Genomic DNA, 9,292 nt, shown 5'->3' on the forward strand with positions numbered 1-9,292 from the left:
GGGATGAAATTCTGAGTTTTGGGAACAAGTGACTGGCTGGGCTGGAATGCAGCATTCATGAAGGGGGGCAGTAGTGTCTATTTAGAAGCCAATGATGACAGATACTAGAGATATCATTATCTTGGGATTTTGGGCTGGGGGTGGGATTCAACCTGTGACATCATCAGTGTTATGGAACTTCCCTTCTGGAATGCCCTCCATTTATGTAGATCAGCAACTCATTTTGACTTAGCACCAAGGGTTTATCAGGGGTGGGGAACCTGAAGCGTTGAGACCTCTTGTGGCCCTCTACATCCTCAAGTGCTGCCCTTTGTTGTGTTCAGTCAGTGGGTCACACTTAAGGACCTAAAGGACCATATGTGGCCTTGAGGCCGCAGGTTGCCCATCCCTAGTTTAGGTATTTTGTTCAAGGTCATATAGAGACAGGACTTCAGCCCAGGTTTTCTAGGCCTCAAGACCAGATGCTCTACATTATTTCCAACAGGAAACTGTTTTGGAGTGGGGAAGGTAGGGTAATTGGGTTTTGAGGATAGGCAGCTAGGTGGATAGAGCACTGGTATCAGGAAGACTTGAATTCAAATCCTGCCTCAGCCACTTAATAGCTGTGTGTACTTGGGCAAGTCACTTAACTATTGTTTGCCACTATTTCCTCAAATATAAAAAGGAGAAAATAATAACACCTACAGCCCAGGTTTCTTATGAGGATAAAACAAGATGATATTTGTAAAGTGTCTGGTGTACAATAGGTGTTTAATAAGTGCTTTTTTCCTTCCTTAAGTGATCTATCCAATGGATCTTAAAGTTTATTTATTCCTACCCCACTCTGAACATGTAGGTAGTGCTTTTTACAAAACACTTTATATTAGATAACATTTATGTAGTTATACTTTAGAGTTACAAGGCAATTTATATACATTATTTCATTTCATTTTCACCAACAACTTTATGAGGTAGGGTAGCACAAGTTTTATTATTTTCATTTTAGATGCAAGTCACCTAACCTCTCAGAGCCCCAGGCAATTCTCTGAGATTACAAGTAATAGAGAAGATTCCAGCCTGAATATATAGATGGAGTTCCCTTCAGGAAATCTCCCTACATCATTAAAAACACAGGTCACATCCCAAAAAGCTATCTTTGTCTTTCTGGTTCTCTCTCTCTCTCTCTCTCTCTCTCTCTCTCTCTCTCTCTCTCTCTCGCACTGTGTCTTTCCCTCCTCCCTTTCTGTCTCTGTCTCTTTCTCCCCATGTCTGTCTGTCTGCCTGTCTTTCTGTCTGTCTCTCTATCTTCCAACAGAAGTGTTGAAAGGGGCATACTCAAAACTTACCTTTCTGCTTCCTCTGGACAACCTGTACTTGACTCAGCGTTGAAGAGGTTTGGTATTTTGAGGGTGATGAGCCCCTGATTGCTTTTGGACACACGTTGGCCACAGTGCTCAGAAGACTTTATACTTTGACATGATATAGCAAAACCTGAGTAATCCTTTGGTTCTCGTCCCCACCCCAACCAATGTCTTGGTGGGGAGAGGGGAGAACACGGTGTTTCTTCAGTTAAAAGAGAGAGAGAAATTCGTCTTTATTTCTCCCCTTAGTTTTTCTAGGGGGGGAAATAGTTTATTGTCACTAGTCTTTCTGTGAAAAGGTGCTATGATAGACTGTGTACTTCCCAACACACTGTACCCACTCATAACTGAAACATGGATTCAACTAGGTAAGCTTGGTCCTGGATCCTTGACTTTTTGACTTTATATTGTCCTTTCTGAGTTTGAGGTCAAACACGATTCTCTTTTTTTCCCCCTTCAATTTACTTTACTTAAATTTACTTGAAGAAAAATTGTTTAGGAAGCTATTAAATGTCGGGCTCTGGGCTAGACATAGGTCATACAAACACAAAAACAGTCTCTGTCTTCAAGAAGTTTCTATTCTACTGGGGAGAATCAAGAAAAACACAGAAAAGCAAATACAAATTATATGTATATTAAACACAAATTCATTTGGCATGATAGAAGTAACAATGTGGGGGGTGGTGACAATTTATGGAATTTCTAAAGTCTTTGTGCTGGAGATGTTCCCTAAACTGGTACTTGAAGAAACTCAGGCGATGAGGGATAACATTTCAGGCATGGGTCGCATTGTGGGCCAAGGCCAACGATGGAATATCACATGACCATTGGGTCAGCTTGTCTTTGATACCTAGTTAAATAATATACCAATTGTCCTTTCCATCTATTGGTTGATATAGGTAAGGCCAAAAGGAGATTCACACTATTCAGTGATGATGACAATGGTGTTGCTGTCTACGTGAATATAAGTGGCTAGTGAGACCAAGGCAGGAACAATAGTCTTTTTGCATAATTGACAGAGCTGAATTTGTTTCTTGATTTTCCTTAGGGGAGCTGGTGTTTGGAGGACCTTTTGCTCTTCTTTCTCTTAGCTTTATAGTTTGACCAAAGTCTTCCAAAAGCCAAATCACTTCATTTCTTACCCCTGATTTTTTCATACCAAGTTGGCCTCCCTTTTCCTGTTGTTTCCACAAAACTGAACCATACACCATCATTTGAAGCTGTGATATGATATGCCTTTTTAAGCATTCCCATTGATCCCCCTGTAGTTACCATTGTACCTTCCTGCCTCAAGCTTTAACCACATAGCTGTTTAGACAAACCTTCCTTTGCCCATACTATGTATGTCTCTGTTAGACTGGTCTTTTGTTTCTTTTTTTTTTTTTTAATATTATTTATTTATTTATTTTTAACATTAAAATTTTTTAAAGTTCCAAATTCTCCTTGCTATATCAACTGAGAAAGCAAGCAGCATAATATCATTTATGCAAGTGAAATCATGAAAAACATATTTCCATGTTAGCCATATCACAACAAAACAAAGCAAGAAAAATAAAGTGAGAAAACTGTGCTTCAAATTGCACTGAGTTCATCAATTCTTTCTCTGGAGAAGAATTGCATTTTTTATTATGAGTCCTTTGGAATTTTCTTGCATCACTGTACCAAAAGGAGAGGCTAAGTCTTTAATGGTTGATCATCATTACGATGTTGCTGTAACTGCACATTGATCTCCTGTTTCTGCCTACTTCACCTTGCATTGGTTTATATAGGTCTTCCTGTATTTTCCTAAAACCATTCCACTTGCCATTTCTTAAATAGTAATATTATTAAATAGAAAAAAATATTATTATAATATATAATAATTATGTAATAATAGTAATATTAAATAGTAATTATATTATTATAATATATAATATTATTAAATAGTAATATTCTTTAATAGTAATATTCCATCACAATCATATGCTACAACTTATTCAACTATAACCAAATTGAAGGGTATTCCCTCAATGTCTAATTGCTTGCCACCACAAAAAGAGTTGCTATAAATATTTTTGTACATATGGTTCCTTTTCATTTTCCTTTGATCTCTCTGGATTACATACACTACTAGTGGTACTGAAGAGTTGAAAGGTATGCACAGTTTTACAGTCTTTTAGGCATAGTTCCAAATTGTTCCCCACAATGGTTGGACCAGTTTACAACTTCACCAATAGTTCATTAATGTACCTGTTTTTCCCTTATTCCTTCCAAAATTTGTCGTTTCTGATAGGTGTGAGTTGGTACCTCAAAATTGTTTTGATTTTCATTTCTCCAATAAATAATAACTTAAAGCATTTTTATATGACTATAGATAGCTTTGATGTCTTATTCTGAAAATTGCCTGTTCCAGTCCCTTGATAATTTCACTCTTATTTCTTATAAATTTGATCCATATATTTGAGCAAAGAGGCCTTTGTCAGAGAAACTTGTAAAATTTTTTTATATTATTTCATTGTCTACCTTTTAGCAAAATGGTTTCCCTTACTATGTCTTTTAATTATATCAGTTTTCACTTTTGTTTTGCATATGATCACGATTGCTACCCAGCCTTTTCTCTTCAGCTAAAGCATAATAGATTCTGCTACAGCTTTATATTTTAACTCTCTGTGTGTCTTTCTGTTTCAGGTGGGTCTTTGGTAAACATATTGTTGGATGCTGCTTTCTAATCCAATTTGCTATCTGCTTCCATTTTATGGGTGAACGCATCCTATTTACATTCATGGTTATGATTACTACATATTGTCCTCCATCCTATTTTCTTCTGTTTATCCTCTCTCTTTTAATTTTGTCCCTCTTTAAAAATCTGTTTTACTTCTGACCACTGCCTCTCTAAATTCATTCTTTCATTTATCATCTTCCCCACCCCTTTTCTCTTATCCTCTTCCCCTCTAATTAAACTATTGGGCAAGTTAGATTTCTATACCTAATTGAGTGTGTATGTGAGTATACACTCATTCACACACATATACTATACATATACATATGTAGTATGTTATATATTGTATTTTATACGTTGTTTATATATATATATACATACATAAATGCATGATTGGTTGGTTGTTATTCTTCATTCTGGAAGAAGACCAAAATGACATCATTATACTAGAGTCAAGTTCCAATGTGTCTGACTGTGGTTGATCAGACCAATATGAGCTTAGAATGCTCTACTGAAAGTTGGGCACAAATAGTCCGAGTGAACACTTGGGGTCAGTTCTCTAAGTTTGCACATTCTGCATTTCCTTTGAGCTCATAGAGCACAGCACCTTCTCTGATGAGTGTATGCCATGCTGAGTGGTCCTGTGCCAGTGTCTCCCATGTCACACAATCAATTCCAAAGTTCTTAAGAGATCTTGAGAATGTCCCTATATAATTTTTTTTCCATGACCACCACATGAATGCTTGCACTGTGTGAATTCTTCATAAAATAGACTTTTTGGCATTTTGCATTTGAACAACATGGCCAGCCCACTGAATTTGTGCTCTCTGAAACAATTTGAATGCTTGGCAGTTTAGTTTGAGTGAAGACTTCTGTGTCTGGTAACTTATCCTGCCAGGGGATCTTCAGAATCTTCCTAAGACAATTCAAATGGAAGCGATTCAGTTTTCTGGCATGGCGCTGGTAGACTGTCCAGGTTTCACAGGCATACAACAATGAAATCACCCCAACAGCTCTGTAGACTTTCAGTTTTGTAGTTAGTCTAATAACTTCTTCTCTCCCATACTTTCCTTTGGAACCTCCCAAACACTATACATACATACATACATATATATCCATATTTTTATATATATTCCCTCTTTAAAACAATTCTGATTAGAGTGAGGTTTCATTGCTTATGTCCCCATTTTCCCTTTTGTTGTAAAAGGTCTTCCTTGTGCATCTCTTTTATGTGACACCATTTTTGCTATTCTACCTGTCCCTTCTCCCAGTTGCATTCCTCTTTCTCACCATTTCATTTTTTTTTGAGATCATTTTAACATTATCAACTCACACCTATGCCCTCTATCTATGCAGACTGCTTTTCACTGCACTGATAATGATAAAATTCTTAGGAATTACATGTATCATCTTCCCATCTAGAAATGTAAACATTTAACTTTATTGAATACCTTATGTTTTTAATGTTTACCTTGAGTCGTGTTTGAATGTCACATTTTCTAATCAGCTCTGGTCTTTTGAACAAGAATGCTTAAAGTTCTTCTAGTTTATTAAACACCTATTTTTCCCCTAAAGGCTTACACTCAATTATGCTGGGCAGGTTTTTATTGGTTGTAATCCTAGTTGATGGAATATTATATTCTAAATCCTCTGTTTTATTATAGAGGCTGCTAAATCTTGTGTAATCCTGACTGTGGCTCTATAGTATTTGCATTGTTTCTTTCTGGCCACTTGAAGTATTTTCTCTTTGACCTGGGAGCTCTGGAATCTGACAATAGTATTCCTGAGAGTTTTCATTTTGGGATTTCTTTCAGGAAGTGATTGGTGGATCCTCGCAATTTCTATTTTATCTTCTGGGTCTAAGATATCAGGGCAGTTTTCTTTGATAATTTTTTGAAACAGGATGAATACCTTTATTTCATCATGACTTTCAGGTAGTTCAATAATTGTTAAATTATCTCTCCTTGATCTATTTTCTAGGTCAGTTGTTTACCCAAAGAGATATTTCACACTTTTTTCTCTTTATTCACTCTTTTGACTTTGTTTTATTGACTTTTGTTTTATTGTTTCTTGATGTCTCATGGAGTCATCAGCTTCTATTTGCCCAATTCTATATTTTGTACTATTATTACTATCCTTTATTTTCACAATTTTTCCTGTACCACTCATCTCTCTCTCTTTTTTTTAACTCTTACAGGAATTCTTAAGAGGTTTGGGTTCAATTAGCATTTTTTGAGGCTCTGTTTGTAGATGTTTTCACTTTGTTGTCTTCTTCTGAGTTTGTATATTGGTCTTCCTTGCCATGTAGTAACTTTCTGTGGTCAGGTTCTTTAAAAAAAATTGTTATTATTCACTCATTTTTCTAGCCTATTTCTGGACTTTGAACTTTATGTTAAGGTTGGACTTGTCTCACCTGGGTCTGGGGGGCACTGTCCCAAGCTTCAAACTTTGTTACTATTTTCAGAATTAGCTCTGGGGGTCTACAAGTTTTCAGTGTTTACAAGGTGGTGTGGTCTTAGAAGAGGTGTGGTGACTGCTTTTCTGGTCCCTGCTTTTGTCTTTACTCAGGAAGGGTCCCTGCTCCCCTGTATCTGCAAGCATTGATCTTCCTTTCGGCCCTGGAACTGTGACCAGGGCCCCTCTTCCCCTGTGACTGACCACAAGCCCTCCTCTCTTTAAACTCTCACCCAGAACTGAATTGGACAATAGAGTTGCCAGTCAGCGCCAGCTGTTCCCAGTATCCACAGTGGGTTCCCTGTAATCTCTTTCTGCCCTGTTGCCTGAACCTCTTACTGTCTCTGGGCTGAGTGCTCCCAAAGCTACTGCTGTTGGATACACACCCACCTTCCTGTCACAGGTCTCCTCAATTATCTTATGCTGGAAAAATATGTATCATCCTGACCTTTTGTTGACTCTGCTGCTCCAAAATGTGATGTGAGCTGATTTTTTAAAGTTGTTTGGAAGGAAATATTGGGAGAGTTTGGCTCTGTTGCTGCCTCTGATCCACCATGTTTTTGTTTCTCCCAAACACAATTCTTGAAATGGATATGTCTGTGTTTGGAGGTGATCTTGAGAATTTGAGAGGCCATAGATCCATTTAGAGCAAATTGATTATAGGCAAGGGAAATTTTTTCATTGGACAAAATAACCACTGGTAGGAAGATGCCAGAGAATTGTTTCGTGGTACAGAAACAAGATGAAATATGGCCATGCCTCTTCATTTAGCAGTCCTGAAAACTACTTCACAATCTGGTGTTTGGGACTCATCCTCATGGTTGAATATGACAGTGTTTGTAAATTTTAAGTAATTGATTGCTTAGGTCTTGTCAATACTTGATGTGAGCCTTTTGTGTCTTAGTATTTCTTCTCTGTGTGGGAAATAAATACGTATCTCATGCCTATTTCACAGTAGTCATCGAATATCTTTATAGTCTCTGTCTTCTCCCATTCTTTTGGGACACTAGACAGGAACCAAAATTTCTTATGTGACATAGCCAGGATTTGAATACAGCTCTCTGTCTTTTTACACTGCACTATACTGTGCCCTGCTTCCTTCTAATATTTACATAGATGTTCCCAGGGATGCCAGTGCAGGGATATGATGAGTGAAAGAATGTGAGAAAAGGGCGCAACTTCTTTTATTAGAGGCCAAACCTTCAGGAAGAAGCCCAGGCCAGGCCATGTTCATGGGCCTAGTGTTAAGAGGGCACTCTTAGGGAGAAAGAATCCATGTAGTTCCTCAGCCTCTTGTGCTCAAACACAACCTTATGTATCCCTAATAGAGAGTTCATTTATTATAATGGAGCATTTGCTATGTGCCAGACACTGTACTCAGCGCTACAGATTCAAATACATTCAAGCAAGACAATCCCTGCCCACAGGAGGCTGATGTTTTAATCCAGGACACCAGTACATGAAAAGGAATTGTAAAGGAGAGGGAAGTTATCATGATAAAGAGTTGGCCAGCTGACTCGAAGTGGGGAATCAAAGGTTCCAATGCAGAAGCCAGTGTAGAGCCAGGATGGAATGGCCATTGCCAGGAAATGCTCTAGGGGTGGCTTAGTGGCTGCTGAGCTAGACCTGGGATCAAGATAGACCTGAATTTGAATCCTGTCTCAGACACTAGCTGTGAGACCTTGGACAAGTTACTTACTCTCTCTGTGTTTTAGTTCCCTTATTAGTAAAAAAGAAGTACCTATCTTACACAGTTACAAGAATCAAAGGAGGTAATATATTCAGTGCTTTGTAAACCTCAAAGTGTCATATATTATTATTATTATTATTATTTTACTTTTTGGAGGGGGGAGGAAGGGGCAATTGGGGTTAAGTGACTTGCTCAAGGTCACATGGCTAGTAAGTGTTAAGTGTCTGAGGCCACATTTGAACTCAGGTCCCCCTGACTCCAGGGCTGGTGTTCTATTCACTTTGCCACCTAACCGCCCCTATTATTATAATTAATGTTAGATTTACATGTGCATGTGTTGTACACACTGATAGAATATCAGGGCTCTGGGCGGCGAGGATTCTTGCATTTTTTATACATGTATACTCAATACCTGGAACATAGCACTGCTCAATAAATGCTTATTGGTTTATTTATTATAGATAATGAAACTAATACCCAGAAAGGAAAAAAAAATGACTTATCCAGAATCAGAGAGTTATTAAGTGATGGCGCTGAGACTAAAACCCAGAATTTTTGAAGTCACATCTAGGGCTTTCTCTCCTATGTACCATCCTGGTTCATGGTGGCAATTTGGTGTCCTCAGATGATGAATTCTGGAGAGCTGAGCTTTTTGAATAGCTTATCCCTTTAAGATCACTTCCTTCCCCCCCACCCCATCTCTTTGTCTCTGTCTCTCTCCCTCTCTCCTTCCTCTCTCTCCCTCTCTCTCTGAGTCTCTCTCTCTCTCTCTCCCTCCCTCTACATATATGTATTTGTATGTACATTTTTATATATACACATATGTGTATACACATACATACTCTATATGTATATATACATATTCATACACACATATACTATATATAATATGTATAGAAATTTTATGAAAATTTCAAATAGTATGATTTTCAGCATAGATTATTAAGGACTTTGGGATTCCCCTCATACATAATGATGTGTATTTGTGTGTGTGCCTTTTAAGATTTTATGGAGGCATTGTGGAGGGGTGGAAAAGCAATAGATTTTCAATCATAAGACCTAGGTTCAAATTCTGGCATTGTCATGTGCCACCTTTGTGACCTTGGTTAT

Source organism: Petaurus breviceps, unplaced genomic scaffold (genome assembly GCF_028583685.1).
Source record: "Petaurus breviceps papuanus isolate PSGF00001 unplaced genomic scaffold, PetGlider_PUasm1.0 175, whole genome shotgun sequence".
NCBI lineage: Eukaryota > Metazoa > Chordata > Mammalia > Diprotodontia > Petauridae > Petaurus > Petaurus breviceps.